At 39.9% G+C, this 19,856-nt stretch overlaps 1 non-coding gene across 1 annotated transcript; it reads right to left on the bottom strand.

Annotated features, from left to right (window-relative positions):
• Nucleotides 1–19,540: 19,540 nt before the first annotated feature.
• On the bottom strand, nucleotides 19,541–19,647 carry LOC118491001. Its single transcript, XR_004890226.1, has one exon. It is a non-coding gene; the product is annotated as a small nucleolar RNA R71 (small nucleolar RNA).
• Between the last annotated feature and the right edge of the window lie 209 nt (nucleotides 19,648–19,856).

Below are 19,856 nucleotides of genomic sequence, written 5' to 3'. Positions count from 1 at the left end.
ACGCTACTTTAACGCGTCGTTCGCGTAAAACGCGTTCGGACCGCCTAACTAGTCCTATGACAAGTAATATATGCCTTAACATGTCTAATAATGTTACCTTATCAGTTTAGATGTCAAAATTTAGATTACATATGCTTAAAATGAATTTATGCGTAAAAAGGGCATTTTGGTCATTTACCTAAGGCATATAAACTACCTATCATATAACTACTTAAACGAAGTGACCATAAGGTATAACCTCGGAAGGTTTTTCCCTATGCAACTATGGTCACATAATATGCTTGGTCGGATCCTAATGATCGACCAAACGAGTCGGGTTTGAAAGTCTAAGCGGTTGTTTAGACCGCTTATTCTACGACCCTATATAAGCACTAAACCTAAAGTGACGAGTTAAACATGTTAGAACATGTTTAACGAAGTTTAAAAACAAGTTTGATATCAAGACAAAGGGTCTTGATACCCAAAAGTAGTTTGGTTGCAAAATACGCAAGAATACGTATTTTGACCGAAACTACGACTCGTCACTACACCTAATGAACGTGGTAATCAGTAGGTATAGTCACAAGGGACTATGACCATCGTGATTACGCTCACGTTGCAAAGTTCAACGAACTTCGTGTTGACCAACACGTGGTCAAAGCAGAAAGTCAAACAATGTTTGACTTTCGTGCTAAAAACGCATAAAAAGCACGAAAGAGACTTACAAAGGGTCCAAGTGTAACACCCCGTGTTTTCGAATGTCAAAGTCAAAGTCAAAGTCCAAGTCAACTTTGACTTCTTGACTGTAATTAGTCGATTTTGTGTTTTATTTGTATTATGTGGAGTAAGTGTTGTCTAAATGAAATGATCGAATGTTTAATCAATGCGACCGGTTTACGACTGTGAATAATAGGAAGTAACAATGCGATAAAGTTAATCAATCAATAATCAAGTTAATCAAATCAATCAATCGAACTCGAGACTCGAACTATGCGAAAATGGTGTGGTAATACTTACATATGTGTGTGCCTTATGTGTTACTTGTGCATGTTTACTTTATGTTGTGGTATTCAATCGAATCAATCGAAACTCGAATCGAAACTCGAAAAGCAATCAAGCTCAATCGAAAGCGACATCGAAATGTGACTTATAGGAGATTGTATGTTAGATATAGTAGTTTGGACTGAAAGTAATTTGACTAGGAACTCTATCGTATTCGTATCATCGTCTATCGAAATCGAAATATCGAAAACCGTCACGAAACATTTGAAAAGGGTTGCTGATCGAACAGGAAGCATCCTGATCGAACAAGCCAGCCGATCGGCTAGCACTTTCCTGGCCGATCGAGCAGGCCATTCGATCGGAGATCCTGGCCGATCGGTTGACACTTTCCTCTTTGGGAGGCCTATAAATAGCCCTGTTATTGTCACTCTTTCTACTTTTGGAAAGCTCTGACCGAACCAGCCTTGTTCTTCACCTTTTCTCAGATTTTTCTCAACTCCGGTAAGTTTTCACTCTAATTCTTGTACGTTTTTTTATCATTACATGATTCTACACCTTTCTATCTTTCAAAACTTGAATTCTAACCGTGAAATCACCAAGATCTAAGTGTTCTTGGGTGATGTCATCATGGTGTTCTTGAAGAACATCATACTTTGGCCTCACTCAACCATGAATAGCTTAGATCTGACCGATTTCCACATAAACAACTAGGATTTGTAAGAATCTTAACAATTTCATGGAAGGATTTCCAACTTTTCTTCAACATTTTACACTCAAAAGGTTCAAGATTCGGATTCTATCTACAAGGTTCACTGATTTCGGGTTAAATGTCAAACTACCGTTCCGAACAGTTCACCGGCCGGACTTGGGTGATTCCTGTCCGAACCGGTGCAACAAGTAAGAACCCACGTTCTACGGTTTAACTCGCTGTCAAAATACCTTAGAAGCATGACAAATAATCAAACAGCCAAGTGTTAGACGAAAGGCCGACCAGGTCAGAATTGCTGGCCGAACGGCTAGGCTGTTCGAACGAACAGCCCAGCCGATCGAACATACCAGCCGATCGGCCGGGCCAGCCGATCGACTAGCACATGGTTCCACACTTTTCAAATTTCAAGAAGTATGCTATTGACGAAGTGATGTTCGATCGAATACGCTACTCGATTGGTAAACATTACTCTTCGGATCATGAGATACTATGCTTCAACACTTAATCGATTTTGCAACTCGTTCGTAGTGTGGAATGCCAGCCGATCGAACAGGCTGTTCGATCGAGTGACATTCTGCTGAGAACCACCTCTGAAGTTCCTAACCAATCGGCTAAGCCGGCCGATTGAACAGACCATTCGATCGATCGACCTGAAAGGTAGGAACACTTCAGTGTTCTCAAATACTACAACGAAAACTTCAAAAGTTCAAACCATCATACACAAGCACATCTGAGGAAGAAACAATCCACTCGAATGGTCCAGCCGATCGAGCCTACCGGCCGATCGAACAGGATTATTCAAACGGACTTTCAAGCCGATCGAACAGCCCGTTCGATCGAACCTGCTGGTCGATCGACCAGGCTATTCGATCCATTTGCACTTGTTTGCATTTCCGCGTTACTCATCGTTATGCTATCGAACTATTCAGGCTAACCCTGCTCTCAGCGCTCCCTTCAATCCATAACCAACCACTGTGAGTATACTCGAACCCTTTTTGCTTTAGCACTTTTGGGTGTTACATACGTTACTTATCAAAATCACAATCGAACACACTATTCAAACTATTTGAACGCTGACCGATTGCATGTATTACGTGACTAAATGTATGCTTGTTGTTATGTTTACACGTGGAATGTTGTCTACCTGCCTTAGCAACGTAGTACTATAGTTTGGACTCAGCACCCGTTCACACGGGGGTTGTTAAGGACAATTACTTGCATGGATTACGGTGGTAATCATGTATTGCGAACTGTCTCGGACAGTCAACCCACAGTCGTTGGTATCGATAGGTCCATGTCGATAATTAACATGCATCATTTCCCTCTGTGTACGTGCTGGTTATGCGTAAACTATTCGAACTATATATGCTATTATCAAACTTGAATGCTCACCTTTACATTTTATGTATTGACTTTATTTTAACGTATGTGACAGGTATTTAAGGTTTTTGCTTGCTAGGGAAGTGAAGCTAGAATAAGTCTCTAGAGGCCCCCAACAAATAGTTGTCTGTCAAGAACAAGCTGCTAGTGCATAGTTGTTTGTAGATCTTGTCAGTCTGGGTCTTTAGGGGCATTGAACAATACTTATGTTTAATTTGAATCTGAGTTGTCGGAACAGGATTAATTGTTTGGATGTTATCTGTAATAACTTGTTATTTATTCGGGATACGGTATGGGACGTATCATTTTAAACTGAATTTGTATTAATAGTTGTTGTGGAAACTTCTGGACAATCTGTTTCGCTCAGTGCCATGCCCCGATGATTCCGCCATCGGTTGGGGTGTGACACCAAGCTAGGAAGTTTTGATTCAAACAACTCAGGTAATGTTTAAAACCAACAAATTTGAGCCCATAGCATCCAAAACCAGCCACTAAAACCATCAACACTTCAAAATTGGACTAGGTTGATTGAATCTGGTCAGAAATTTCAAAAATGGTCCCTGCACTTGTAAAACTTGATTTTTGGCACTTTTCAGCCCCGTTAACCCCATTTCAAAGCTCTAAAATGATGTTAAAGTATAGGGAACTTAAAATATGCTCAAAAACATCTCGGATGTCGGTTCGTTTGGTCGTACGGTTTTGTTGTTCGGTTAATTACGACGGAAGTCGTAACGAACGCAAAAACAATCCAAATTAAGCGATGAATGGAATTTTATCATGCCAATGACTAAAATAAAATATTTTAATGATTACATAAATTTTTGGATGTCCGGATATATTCAGAACGTAAGATATGCGCGAAAATGCAAACTTGTGCACTTTTTGACGCTTTTAGTCTCTGTTGATCAAGAAAGTTTATTTTTTGCGCACAAAACATCTCAAAGCCTATTTATAAGCTATGTAAAGGATATTTAGGGCATATTTAACTTTTGATCAAGTTCCGGAATGTTCGTTACAGTACAAATCGGCATACTTTCGCAGTTTTTCGAAATTAGTCCCTGTAAGGGAATAAACTTGATTTCGCCACACCAAACCCTCTGAAACTTATTTCTAAGTTATGTAAAGGTTATTTAAGGTATGTTAAGCCTATTTCACTATTCCATAGTGTTCGTTGCATTAAACTGGTTATATTTACGCATCAGTGCGCGTATAACCTTTCAGAAAGCGATTTAAAGCTTGAAATCGAACATGAATTGATATGTGCAAACGATACACATATTTTTACAAATCCCAAGTATGAAACACAATATTTCATAACTTTGGTATTTATTTGATGGTCGCAGAGGCACAGGTGTCATAGTCTCCCCTACTTTAGGAAATTTCATCCCGAAATTTATTCGTAGGAGTCTGTCTATGACGCTGTGTTAAATAATTTTCTTGCATGGAATCTAGGGTTTTTATCTATTTGCGTAGAATAACCCATCAAAGATATGCAAGGCATAATCCTGTTATTTCACTCAACGGACATTCTTCAGAAAACGAAAATGAACGGAATGAGTCATTTTCCTAAATGGGTATTATTCAGAAATGGAAATGAAGGAAGAATCAAGGATATTCATTTCCTTTGATGAATATTATTCAGAAACGAAAATGAACGGAATGAGTCATTTTCCTCAATGGGTATTCTTCAGAAATGGAAATGAAGGAAGAATCAAGGATATTCATTTCCCTCGATGGATATTCTTTAGAAACGAAAATGAACGGAATGGGTCATTTTCCTCAATGGGTATTCTTCAGAAATGGAAATGAAGGAAGAATCAAGGATATTCATTTCCCTCGATGGATATTCTTCAGAAACGAAAATGAACGGAATGAGTCATTTTCCTCAATGGGTATTCTTCAGAAATGGAAATGAAGGAAGAATCAAGGATATTCATTTCCCTCGATGGATATTCTTCAGAAACGAAAAATGAACGGAATGAGTCATTTTCCTCAATGGGTATTCTTCAGAAATGGAAATGAAGGAAGAATCAAGGATATTCATTTCCCTCGATGGATATTCTTCAGAAATGAAAATGAACGGAATGAGTCATTTTCCTCAATGGGTATTCTTCAGAAATGGAAATGAATGGAGTCAACTCTAGACACATGACAAAACTTGCTGTGGTTTCTGTGCACTGAATTCCATAATTATGTATGCATCCATAATTACGTAATTCCTTGCACAGTTCGCACAGTTCGTTTTGTAATGTGAAGGGGAAGAAAATCAAACCTGTGATGAGTGTGACTAGACTACCGTAGGGTCCTTTTTAATTAGATCGACAAATGATATCTTTAATTAGACCGCCAAGGAGTCTTTTCAGCTATATCATCACATGATATTCCTAACCAGATTTTTGGATCAATCTGTTTAACTAGACCACTCAAGGGGTCTAATTATGGAATAGTACTTTATAATCCAAGGGTCTTAACTATTACGTAGAAGCCCATTAAGGATTTAAGGTAGTACCTTTGGATGTCCTACTATGAATCCCTTATACGAAAATATGGAAGATTCTATGAGGATTTGGATAACAAAAATTTGGATCACATAAAAACATAAAAGGGAACACATAAGCACATAATCACATAATTGTTTAACTTGATTATTAATTTGTTATTAACTTGTTGTCGATTGAACATGGATATTCAAGGTACACCAGGAAACCAGCCGATGGACTTCAATGTCCTCAAGAATCTATCTGAAAAGATAGGATGATCTTCCAAAAATTCGGTTTTGTTTTCAAAGAAACGTAATATTCGAATTAAGGAACACAACAATTTTAGGATTTACGGAAACACCCTTAGGTACCCTATTAAGGATTTATAGTGGTACTTTGGGTATTCGCCTAGAGTTGTAACTTGCGCCTTGTACTTCGTTTTCTTGGAAGAAACGGGTACTTAGATTTTGTGGAAAACGCAAGAGATCATAAAATGGAGGAATTTGGGGGTAGTCTGTTCTTCAAGGAATACGATTCCCTGATTGTCGGTATTATAGGGGATAGGTTGTTTATACATGCAACCACATAAATACATTGCAATGTAAATAAAAGATTTATTTATAAACAACGATAACAACTATTTCATGGACCTTGACAACAAAAGAAAATAATACATAAGACGTGATTATTTCTAAACGGTGTTGTCTTTTAGTCGGTCAGATGCTCATCCCTCTGCTGGATTTGCATTAGCAAGCTTTGGGCAATTTCTTCGGAAATGACCCATCTCGCCACAGTTGTAGCAAGAACATGGTGGAAAACGAGCTTGGGCAATTTCTTTGGTGCAACTGCGCTCGGCAAACTCTTGTTGTATGACCTATAAGTCCATAAATTTGGCATTTGCGGCACTTCACACTAGCATGATGATGAAGGTTACATTGGTTGCACAGGGGTGCAGTTCCATTGTATAGCTTCCTAGCAGGGGGTTGAGCTGGTTGGTTGGGGGCAGCTTGATCATTGTGAGCAACCACGGTGAAGTTCTGGGAAGCTTTTCGCTTCTTTGACTTCTTGGAGGATCCAGTCTGTTCATATTTGGGTTTCGATTCCTCGATTGGTTTCTTATCACCTTTTCGGAAAAGTTTACCTTTCCTGATTTGAGATTCAGTCAAGGTAGCAGATAGCTCAATGGCCTGCCTAACTGTAGTGGGGTTACTACCAGTCACAATGTCTTGTACTGGGTCAGGGAGGCCATCAATGTACTTTTCGATTGCCTTATCCAAAGGCGTAACCATATTCGGGCATAACAAACTTAACTCCTCATAACGATCCGTGTAGGCTCGATGCTCACCGCTATCTTGCTTAAGATCGTCGAATTCCCTTTCCAAGGCCCTGATCTCATGACGAGGACATAATTCCTTCATTATCAGAGCTCGGAGCTCTTCCCACGTTTGAGCCAGTGCCACATCGGCACCCCTATCTCTCATCACACCATTCTACCATGTCAAAGCTCGTTTCTTAAAGACACTAGATGCGAATTCTACCTTTCGCTCATTTGGGCATTGAACATGCCTGAAGGTGCTCTCTAGACTCTCGAACCATTGCAGAAGTGCAGTCACTCCTTGAGACCCAGAAAACTTTGATGGCTTAGCCGAGTTGAACGTCTTGAAGTTGCAGGGGGCAGTATTGTTGTTGAGAGCTTGGTTACATTGAGAAACGATGTTCGGGATTGCAGCAGTCATTTGTTGCGTAATGACAGCTGCCAGCTCTTCAATAGGTACCTGATTTTCGCGTCGTGGAGGCATTCTAAAAAGGGGAAACAAGAGAGAAAACAAATGAAATGGCATTGGGTAAGAATAGGATGTTACAATTACCGACCAAAAATCATGGGTGATGGTCATTTGTTTGAACCACGAAGCAAACAAACGACACACAAAGGCTGAATCAAAGTAAATAGGTCCTCGTAACGTATCGCGAAGACATGCTCGCCTATAAGTGGACATTCACCCCAAGAGTTCCCAGGTAAGAGTGACTGGTCCGATATTGCGGATTTGTACGAACACTCTAGCCTTAGACAGAAAGCTCAGGGTACAGGCACCCACCCTTCCAGTTTGCACGTGTTCACATTATGTGGCCCTAAACTTTGACGAGAATTTGAAAACTTTGAAGGTTCGAAACCTTATAATAAATCATCCTAGAACAGATGATTAGTTTTCAAAGCAAATTCGAATTTTGTGTTCTTATTGTCGTTGCTGCCTAAAGATAGGCAACGGTATTGTTTTATGACTAAACGCAAGTAAACTCGCGTTAGGGTCCTAGGAAGGTTATAGTCTAGGTCAAAGCATTACTAATAAACTAATTCCCTATAACCATTGGCTTTGATACCAACTTTTCTGTCACACCCCGACCACGTAAAACAACAAAACGTGGCGGAAACGTCGGGGAGTGTTGTAACAAAATCATTGTTTCACAACCATGGATTAAAAAGTTTCGTTTTATTGAATTAAATGTATTACATTACATTGGAATTAGAAATAAAACAGGAATAAATAAACTTTCATTGTTGTTAAGTCACTAAGGCCTCGTCCATTCCTATGTGAGCGTACACAAGTATCATCATCAAACATCATCAACTATGGTACCTGAAACACATGTGAAAATATGTCAGCATAAAAATGCCGGCGAGTACATAGATTTTATGTGAGTGTCAGATTCATGGCTCGTTTTACATGTTGCAATACTTATTTAAAAACCTTATTTTGAAAAGTATAGTATTGCGACATAATTAACCAACTCAAATCAAGTTGGATAGGATTTATAAAATCTCGTAGCCATGATTCTTAACTCCAAAATATTTGTTTTATGAAATCAAATTGAAAAATATATCGTAGAAACTCGTTAACAAAACTCGTATGGTTTATATTATTCAGAAAACATCATTGTGTGACATCGTTTCAAAATCGTTTACCCAAGTGATCTAGATAACGCAACGATATATAATGTGTTAAAAGCACTTATATATAGGAAGTACCAGCGGCGTATCCACCATGCTTTTAACACATTACACCCGCCCCGTTACCTAATCACTTCCCTAACCCAATGGTTCAAACAGTTACAAATGGTTCACATATATCAAATGGTTACAAATGGTTCACATCAATCAAATGGTTACAAATAGTTCGCATATATCAAATGATTACCAATGGTTCACATACATCAAATGGTTACAAATGGTTCGAACAATTCAAAGTGTAAAACAATGGGCTAGCATGTTAAGTGAACATACATAGCAAAACATAATGAAATCATGTATTAATAGTGTACTAATGAACATAGCAAGTATATGATATGAAAACATGGAAAGCATGAAAATAGCAAGTAGGTGTCTCGACCCCCGACCCCATCCTAGCCGGAATCGGAAGCCGCGAGCAGTCCAGTGGTACCGGTGATTATTTTGAAAAACATTGCAGCGGAAATTTCATCAGGACCGTGAGTTAGGAAAATATCAGAGTTTAGAAACACCGGATTTTATTTAAATAGATGGAATAAATTCCATGTTTTACAAAGGTAGCTTTTAATAAAAACAATATTTCTTAATTTGATTTAAATAAATAAAATAAGCCACTTCTTGAAGTCTTTCAGTGTCGGATCCACTCCTTACTCCAATCTACTTGTAATTACCTGAAACGCGTTTTAAAAAGGTTTTGTCAGCGGGAAATACTGAGTGAATCATTCATTTTACTGAAAACGACACATTTGTTATAATTCACAGTATTAAGAGTTTTTACATATGTTTATTATCCACCAACTTTCAAGAATAGGTATTTGTCACAGACCAGCTCTGTGACTGTGGTCATATCACCATTGGCTGTCCCAATGAGTGACGTATATCACTTTAGGCTCGCCCACCTAATGTGAAGGAAACAATAATAATAATAATATTGTGCACAATACCCCACATACCGGCTGTAATTTGGTGATTACATAAACTTAATCACTGTAATTATAACTCTGAAAAATGATTTGGAGTATTGTAAAACAGTTAATAAAAAGAAGAATGACTCACATTATAATCATGCAGATTCATACGGCCAAAGTTTGATATATTGCAGATTTATACATGCAGAGCTTAGCCTATTGATTTAGCCTTATAACCTAGTGCATACGAACTAGGTAGGTAACTTAATACAATAATTACGATAACTCACGAGATCAAATTCTCACAACGAACGACAAAGTGCGATACTTAAACATCCATCGATTTAACGACGAACGACAAAGTATAACCCTAATGTGGGCGGCACTTAAACATCCATTGGATATATTGATCTCGGAAAATGAATCGTAATAGCGATCGAGTTAATACCCTGTATCGTAGCAGCATCCCCTCTACTAATTAGTGATTTTATAGTAATTGAACTATAACTCAGCGTAGAATTGGAATTTCTACGTCGTTTCAACTCCCAGATTCAAGTCCCAAGGCCCTCTATTTATACTGAAAATTTGCATCTCCCGCGTGTCGCGGAAGAATTCGGGGAACCTCCCGCGTATCGCCTGGGATGTCATTTTTAGGGTGGGGTAGGTACGTGTCCAACTAGCTCAGGTGAGTCGACAGTTTTTATAAATTCAATTTAGACAGCGTATTATATGGATAATCGTAAGCTAGGGTTTACCCCCCCCCCCCCTGAGTTTTAGGGGTCCTGATCCTGAAAAATTTTTAGGGTTTATGCTAAATTACTTGGGTGTCTCAATTAGGGTTTCCTATAGGTTAAATAAAATAATAATTTATAGTTTCGGGTGAGGGTTGTTACAGTAGGCACATGTGTTTCACCCCAAAATGTTTGAAAAACAGTAAAAGAGGGGACTATGTACTCACTTGAGGGTGCTTAGAAGTCTTGAACAACAACCAAGCAAAGCTAGAGGGATCACAGAATCAAACGACACCTAATACAGGCAACTATGTAAATAAACCGGACCTAAATCGGAAGATCGGATAGAATGAGGTTTCGTAAACCAAATGAGTATAGTAACTCATGTAATACGGTTTAACAAAGCCTACTTTCTAAAAGGAAACCTATCCTAAGTGCTTACGACCCATTACGACCCGTTTAGGTAGCTTATGCTACTTTAACGCCTCGTTCGCGTAAAACGCGTTCGGACCGCCTAACTAGTTCTATGACAAGTAATATATGCCTTAACATGTCTAATAATGTTACCTAATCAGTTTAGATGTCAAAATTTAGGTTACATATGCTTAAAATGAATTTATGCGTAAAAAGGGCATTTTGGTCATTTACCTAAGGCATATAAACTACCTATCATATAACTACTTAAACGAAGTGACCATAAGGTATAACCTCGGAAGGTTGTTCCCTATGCAACTATGGTCACATAATATGCTTGTTCGGATCCTAATGATTGACCAAACGGGTCGGGTTCGAAAGTCTAAGCGGTTGTTTAGACCGCTTATTCTACGACCCTATATAAGCACTAAACCTAAAGTGACGAGTTAAACATGTTAGAACATGTTTAACGAAGTTTGAAAACAAGTTTGATATCAAGACAAAGGGTCTTGATACCCAAAAGTAGTTTGGTTGCAAAATACGCAAGAATACGTATTTTGACCGAAACTACGACTCGTCACTACACCTAATCAACGTGGTAATCAGTGGGTATAGTCACAAGGGATTATGACCATCGTGATTACGCTCACATTTCGAAGTTCAACGAACTTCGTGTTGACCAACTCGTGTTTAAAGCAGAAAATCAAACATTGTTTGACTTTCGTGCTAAAAACGCATAAAAAGCACGAAAGAGACTTACAAAGGGTCCAAGCTAGGAACTTTTAATTCAAACAACTCAGGTATGAAGTAATAACTTCAACTTAGAGCTGATTGAACCAAAGTGTGAGTTGAAATGAAGTTAAGGCATGGGTTTATACAGGATTCGGTAAACCGTTAGGATCGTTCCTCGCATTTTGTGCTTTAATCTTGGCCATCCACTTGGGCTCATGGGTTTCAAAACCATGAGAATGTTTAAAACCAACAAATTTGAGCCCATAGAATCCAAAACCAGCCACTAAAATCATCAACACTTCAAAATTGGACTAGGTTCATTGAATCTAGTCAGAAATTTCAAAAATGGTCCCTTCACTTGTAAAACTTGATTTTTGGCACTTTTAAGCCCCGTTAACCCTATTTCAAAGCTCTATAATGATTTTAAAGTATAGGGAACTTAAAATATGCTCAAAAACATCTCGGATGTCGGTTCGTTTGGTCGTATGGTTGCGTTGTTCGGTTAATTACGACGAAAGTCGTAACGAACGCAAAAACGATCCAAATTAAGCGACGAATAGAATTTTATCATGCCAATCACTAAAATAAAATATTTTAATTATTACATAAATTTTGGATGTCCGGATATATTCAGAACGTAAGATATGCGCGAAAATGCAAACTTGTGCACTTTTTGACGCTTTTAGTCCCTATTGATCAAGAAAGTTTATTTTTGCGCACAAAACATCTCAAAGCCTATTTCTAAGCTATGTAAAGGATATTTAGGGCATATTTAACTTATGATCAAGTTCCGGAATGTTCGTTACAGTAGAAATCGGCATACTTTCGCAGTTTGTCAAAATTAGTCCCTGTAAGCGAATAAACTTGATTTCGCCATACCAAACCCTCCAAAACTTATTTCTAAATTATGTAAAGGTTATTTAAGGTATGTTAAGCCAATTTCACTATTCCAGAGTGTTCGTTGCATTAAACTGGTTATATTTACGCATCAGTGCGCGTATAACCTTTCAGAAAGCGATTTAAAGCTTGAAATCGAACATGAATTGATATGTGCAAACGATACACATATTTTTACAAATCCCAAGTATGAAACACAATATTTCATAAGTTTGGTACTTATTTGATGGTCGCAGAGGCACAAGTGTCACAATAATCGACCTGTAGTACTAACATACTTTTAGCTAACCGATTTCATAATGAGACTTACGAATGAATTGAACCCTTAATTCCTAATTTAACCTTAACAATCTTTAACCCTCAATTTGGTACTAGAGATTTTTAGAATAATAATAGAAACATGAATTTACATCGAGATAGTTGGTAAACAGGAAACAAGCTGCCACTACCCTCAATTTGATTTAGTTTTGTTGTTCGATTTAGGTTTTAAAAATCCTAAAACGAATTTGGGTTTTGCTTTTGTTTAGATTCTAGTTTCCAGGTTTTGAGTGTGTAAATTTGAGTTTTGATTTTGTTTAGGTGTATATGGTGAACACATGATGTTTTGTAGTGTTTATGGTGGTGGGTGGTGGCGTATGGAACTATGGATATGATTGTGATGCACGTGTTGAACCATTGTCAAAACCAAAAAGTAAGTCGTAAGGCTTTGTTGTTTTTTTCTTTTTTTTTCTCATGAGGTTTTTGAAATATGTATGATCAAACGAAATAAGAGTTATTTATTTTATTTAAATGAAGATTCGTCACATTTTTTTATTAGATTGAGAGATTTTAACGTTTATTATATGAAGATTCGTCACATCTTTTTATTAGATTGAGGGGTTTTAACGTTTATTATTATTGTTATTTATTTTAAGGGATCCTACATATGTACGTTAGTACGTATTCAATAAGTGCGGCTATGCTTGTCTCCATTTACGTTTGTTTTCTCACGTGCAAGGCACGCCGTAAAAAGACGACAATCCCTATGATAGTAAAGGACACTTTTTTCTCCTTTCCCTTTTTTTCCTCCCAAGGAATCTAAATATAGCCAATTATTTCTACATACATGGTTGTAAAACAAGGTTTCCAAGGCCGACTACTCCCCGAGTAGTTGCTACAAGGTAGGCTGCCGAGGCGACTTTCTCTAACTCCGCCTAATTACTCGGAATCGATCAAACGCGGTCAAACTCGGCCAAAATCGGATCTAGTAGGTCAATTCGGGCCGAGTTTGACTTAAAAATAATAAAACATAATTTATAAGACTATCATATTAAATAATGAATATCATTTTCACGTATTTTGTTATAAATATTAGTAAATTTATCTTATTAGACATATATTTAATTTCCGAAAACTAATTTCTTTATAATTTAACATTTCCGAGTACTCCTCGAGTACTCTCCGCCTATGCCGAGTACTCTCAACTCCCCGGTCGACCGACTAGGGAGCGCCTAGCGACTTTTGCAACCATGTCTACATATCAACTATCAAGTGGCAGAAAAGTTGTATTTCTCTTCAGAGATTTAGGTTAAACTTCTTCTTCGTGCAGATTAAGCACTGGTGAATAATGATAGGAGATTTAGAGAAATCTGAGTTTGATTCTTAAGTCAAACAGGTTTTACTAGTAATTTTACCATCATACCTACATGCGGGTAGATTACTGGGTTTCCCCGGAATTGGTGGTGAACTCGGGTTACTCTCGAAGTACTTCGTTTCTCTGGTGGATGCCCCAAGAGTGTCCGAGATTGATTATGTTAGCCACTAAAAAAATGAATCTATATATTAAATACTAGGTTATACGCCCATGTATCACACATGTTTAAAAATAGAAATTATAAGTTACTAATATATATACAAATTTATACAACTAAACAACGTACACACATAATGTAAAGCAAGTAACTTAGGGGAGGCGGGGTGGCAAACAAATTGTGTGTGATGGAACAATACCACGCGTGGAAGTTGGCAACATACCACCGCCACCAACATTGTTTAACGCGTGATGGGATATTTCCGTGATAAAATCAACGCGTGATGGAGGAAAGGATGTGAGGGGGTGTGAGAGTTTATTGTTGGGTGTTGTGAGTGATGGGCATTTCCAATAAAAAAGGTTGTGAATGATGGAATAATGGTTGATAACATGGCGGAACTTGATTGGATTGTTGTGAGTGATGAGTGATCACCACCCCCTCCCCTTTATGCAATAGTATATGTATTTTTTGTAGATGGTTTGGTTGACAATTAACAAAATATAAATATATATTACATAAGGTATATATTTACATAAATCTTATATATATTGACATATTGAAGGGGTATGGTCCCAAAAACCCGCGAAAATCTTCCTCCGAGCCGCGCGGCGGACCATACTCCTTAATCAATTACATTCTCGATCTCAACCTCGCACGGGTAGGGCAACACTCACCAAGGCCGCGCGGGGTCTAAACGAGACAAATCAACAACTTAGCATCCTGAAGTCGAGCCTCCAAGCGCCCATACCTTGCGCAGGCCAGTTCCATGTGCAGCAAGAGCCGCGCAGGGATGCCGCATAAAGACGACTTAGAGTACAAAGGGTACAAGCGTCAGATGAAAAGAGCCAATCCGCATCCTCCAGGCTCTGCTCAAACGTGCACCACGATCATCTGACGAGCAGGAGATAAAAAGTACTCAAGGACGCCTACGTGGCACCAATCACGGGCCAGAGACATCTGCACCATGATCTCCACTAACTGGCTGATGACAGAGTCCGACAACAGCGACACGTGGCTCCAATTACGGTGCGCCAGCACCGGAAAACTTCTAGAAGTCACTAGCGGTCGACACCAGTGAGACAAGGAGCATATCCGCTACGTTGTCGCCTTCTGGCCCAAGGCCCATCAGCCCACATCCTTTACACCACTCCGGCTATAAATAGAACACTTCACCCACAGGTTAATTCATTCTATTCCCTCTACTCTCACTCATTACTCACTTTAATCTCCTCGAGATAGTTACTTATTCTCACGCTGGAGCCTGGTTAAGAGGGAAACCCCCGTATTCCCCTCTTAACGAGCTAACGGTGTTCTGTTTTGCAGGAATCAGTCAATAAGGAGCTCAAGAAATCAAAGAAGATTAACCCTTATGGTAGAAACATAAACCAAACTAATTAACCCTAAGATTAGTTCCGTGTTTCTTCATTGGCGCCCACCGGTTTTTTCTACAAACCACTTTCATCTTCTTTTCTTTGAGCTTTTTGTTGTCTTTCCTCCGACCATGGCTGGTAAAGGAATCGTTCCTGATTTTGGATTCGGAGCAAATGCACATGTGACAGTGGGGGAGGACAATCAGAATGTCCAAGCCCAACAAATCGAGGAAATTGGTGAAATCGAAGTCACCAACACTGGGGGACCTCGCGCGAGCATCACTCGCAACATTCAGTCAACAACCCCAGGAAACGACGTCGGGCCTTCAAATCCGGCCCCACCCCAGAACATTGCAGCGCTACTAGGGCTACCCGAGGATGACACTCCAGCCTCGTGGTACGCCAAGCAGATTACTACCGTCAGTGCAGCGTATCAATCTTTGAGCGCACATCAAGCAATTCTAACGACAGAACCTTTCCCGGAAATACACATGGTTAATGGACCAAGATATAGCGCGCGAGATAAAGGCAAGCGTCCTCTCGACCCAACATGGCAAGAGCAACAGGTCATCTTCCCGGTAGTGCGTGGGGGGGCCGCGCGCAACGCGCCCTTTCGTCATTACCGGCATTATCGGCCGTTACGAAACAGAGTACGTATTCATTGACCCAGGGAGTACAGCGGACATCATTTATGAACAATGTTTCAATCAGTTTGATGATGAAGATAAAGCAAGACTCGAGCCGGTTGATTATCCTTTGTCAGGATTCTGCAACGAAATGATCTTCCCACTAGGCCAGATCAGCTTCCCTCTCACGCTTTCTGATGGGAAACATTCAAGAACAACGATGGTAAACTTCATGATAATGCCTATGAAATCAAGACACGATGTTTTGATTGGGAGAGAAACCCAAGGAGAGCTCAACATGGTAACTTACACCTCTCACTCAGCAATTGGTTTTCCAACCGAAACTGGGGTGGCGATTATCTATGCAAGGAAGGAAGTAATGTCAACAGACGATATGCGTCCAACCAAGGCGCCGAAGGTTTCCACAACAGAGCCAGAGAAGTGGGTTCGAAACCGCAAATACCCTGAACAAACGGTGACGATAGGCCACGCCGTCTCGCCAAACATCAGAACGCACCTAAAGCAACTCTTGTTCAGAAACATGGATATTTTCGCCTGGACTCCGGCAGACATGACCGGTGTCCCGCACAATGTTACAGAGCACTGTTTAAACGCTTATCAATCCGTTGAACCAAAGGTACAAAGAAGGCGCAGTTTAGGAGCGGATAAGACAAAAGCAATGAACGAGCAAGTTTGTGAGCTCTTAAAAGCGGGAATTCTTCGAGAGGTGCGCTATCAAAGCTGGGTGGCGAACCCAGTAATGGTAGAGAAGTCAAATGGTGGATGGAGAATGTGCGTTGATTATACCGATCTCAACAAGGCATGTCCCAAGGACTGCTACTCTCTGCCTGAGATCGACAAAAAGATAGACTCTCTCGCACCATACAGATGGAAGTGCTTTCTAGACTACTACAAAGGGTACCACCAGGTCCAAATGAAGCTCGAAGACGAAGACAAAACAGCTTTTCGAACAGATGATGTGTGTAAAATGCAACATATAAATCACATCAATTAAGGCATAAAACTAACCCTTTTTAAGTGCTAATGTTGGAAAAAGAGTGTTTTTGTCTTCCTTTTGCATTTTCAGGATTAAATGAGCTCAAAATCACAAAAGAAGCAAAAAGACAACTAATTCTAGCATAAATACAAGAAAAGGAACAAAAGTAGACTGCCCGGACCCTCAACGGCACCTCCCAAAGCAAAGGAGAAGAAACAGAGTCTGAACACGCCCCGTGTCCAGCGAACACGGGGGCGTGCCCAGGAAGCAGCAGAAAAGACAAACCAGTAGAAGCTTCCATTGCCCACCACGGGGCCGTGTCCAGCGAGCACGGGGGCGTGGTGAAAGTACAGCAGGCGCATTAATTGTAATTCGCAATTACAATTAATGAAGTGAGAGAATGTCAGACGGACACGGGGCCGTGTCCAGCGGACACGGGGCCGTGTCCAGCCTATAAATAGAGGAGCTTGGCTTCATTCTCTCTCATCCCTTGGCACACCACCTCTCTCACACTTCATCCACCACCATCATCCATTGTCCATCGTAGAGTGTGTGAGTCGTCTCGGGATCCAAGATTGATCGTAAGAGTTCTTGACAATCAAGGCCATGTTTGCCTAAGTCTCTTACATCACTTGGTGAAGACAAGTGTTTAGTATAATACTTTTTATTTTTAATCTTTTGCACTTTTTATTTGGTTTTGTATTAATGACTTTAATAACTAGTTACTTATGTTGAAGGTGATCTTTCCTTATCGTTTGTCCGTGGTGTCTTGGCATTATTTTACTGTCTATATAAAATAAAAGATTTTCACCATTCATATCTCCACGGTCTATATGGAGGTATGTTGGCTACCTGGTCGGGGGTTAAGGGAACGGTTTGGTAAAGGTCTTGCCCTTGTTCAGCGTTTAGAGGTCCTGCTTGGGACCTGGGTCAAATTTAGTAGGATCTCCTTCAATACCCATAGGTATTGGATGGCGGGGATCCAAACTCTTTGACCCCCTCATAAGTTAACTACTATTAATACTATAACCCGGCTATTTAGGACTATATCCCTGCTGACTCAGACTACTTAGCCGAGGGTAACGTCACCGCCAAAAGCGGGGCCTACCACAATTTGCATTAATAACTTAATTCATTATCTTTCAATAATCCGACCCTTTAGGATTGTATCCTTGCTGACTCAAACTACTGGGTTGAGGGTAACGTCGCCTTCAAAAGAGGGGCCTACTACAATAACTAAGATAATCTCTTAAACAAGTGCAAAAGTGCGAAAATAATCAAAGGTTATACTAATACACGTGTCGGATCCAAGTGATTCATCTTGTCTATCTGTTTTTATTTTATTTTTATTTTCAGCATTTAGTTAGTTTTTATTTTTCTTAGTTTAAAACATTTTTCTAACTTTTTGATTTGATTAGACGTTGAGGATAAACCGGTATTAAAAGCTCTTGTGTCCTTGGACGACCTCGGTATCTTACCAACACTATACTACGTCCACGATGGGTGCACTTGCCCATTGTGTGTTTAGTGTTAGTAAATATCGTGTTTTATAAATTTAAAACTTGGCTAAAAGTGTAAAAAGGGGCTTAAATACTCATTAAAAATATAACACACTTCACGCACATCAAGTTTTTGGCGCCGTTGCCGGGGACACAAGGATTTTAAGAAAGTTAGGAATCAGCGGCCTAATCATATTTTTATTTTTCTTTAATTTTTTAGGATTTTTTTTTAGTTTTTCAGCTTCTGCAGAGCTCAGCACGGGGCCGTGCCTGGTCGGACACGGGCCGTGCTCAGCATCATTACTGGCAGTTTTTTGTTTTTCAAGTTACAGAAGGCTGACCACGGGGCCGTGCCGGTGCAACACGGGGCCGTGTCCAACTTCCAGTAACTGGGATCTGAAAAACAATCACTGTAATTCCGACCACGGGGCCGTGTTCGCTCAACACGGGGCCGTGGTGAACCTTCTGACCAACATTCTTTTCTGTTTTTATTGCAGGACTTGGAACCCGACGCCAACCTCACATAGTGTATGAGCTCCAGTTCCAATAAAGACATAAAAGAACCATTAGAAGAACCCGAACGCTTTCTCAGAAAAAGGTTAAAAGCCAAAAATCAAGAGAAGGTTTCGGGTGATCCACCTTCAATGGCGGACCAACGCACCCTTATGGATTATCTACGGCCCACCGTAGGTAATCTAGGCGCCGCTATCAATGCTCCGAATGTCGAAGCCAATAACTTCGAGCTTCGACCGCATTTGATACAAATGCTCCAAAACTCCGCAACCTTCCACGGGCTTGCGGACGAGGATCCCCCTCTACATATAACTAATTTCTTAGAAATATGTGATACCTTTCGGATCAATGGAGCATCAAACGATGCCATCCGCCTCCGTATGTTTCCATTCTCACTAAAAGACCGAACGAAAGCTTGGCTCAACGCCCTCCCAGCTGGTTCGGTAAACACCTGGGATGAACTAGCCCAAAAATTTCTATATAAGTATTTCCCTCCTGCTAAAACTGCTAAATTAATGGCTGAAATTAATACATACTCACAAGAGGACGGGGAATCCTTATATGAAACTTGGGAAAGGTTCAAGGAGCTATTACGCAAGTGTCCCCATCACGGCCTCGCAATATGGCAACAAGTGTCCACTTTCTACAATGGATTGTTGCCACACACTAGGCAGACACTTGATTCTAGCTCCGGGGGACTTCTAGGTAACCGACGCCCACATGAAATATATAATCAGATTGAAGAAATTGCTCAAACCAATTTTCAATGGCACACCCCCCGGGGAAATAAGTCTATCGCCCCGGGCGCCCATAAAGTCGACGAAA

Source organism: Helianthus annuus, chromosome 3, assembly GCF_002127325.2.
Source record: "Helianthus annuus cultivar XRQ/B chromosome 3, HanXRQr2.0-SUNRISE, whole genome shotgun sequence".
NCBI lineage: Eukaryota > Viridiplantae > Streptophyta > Magnoliopsida > Asterales > Asteraceae > Helianthus > Helianthus annuus.
Note: the sequence above shows the minus strand (reverse complement) of the source record. Positions and strands in the feature narration are given on the sequence as shown.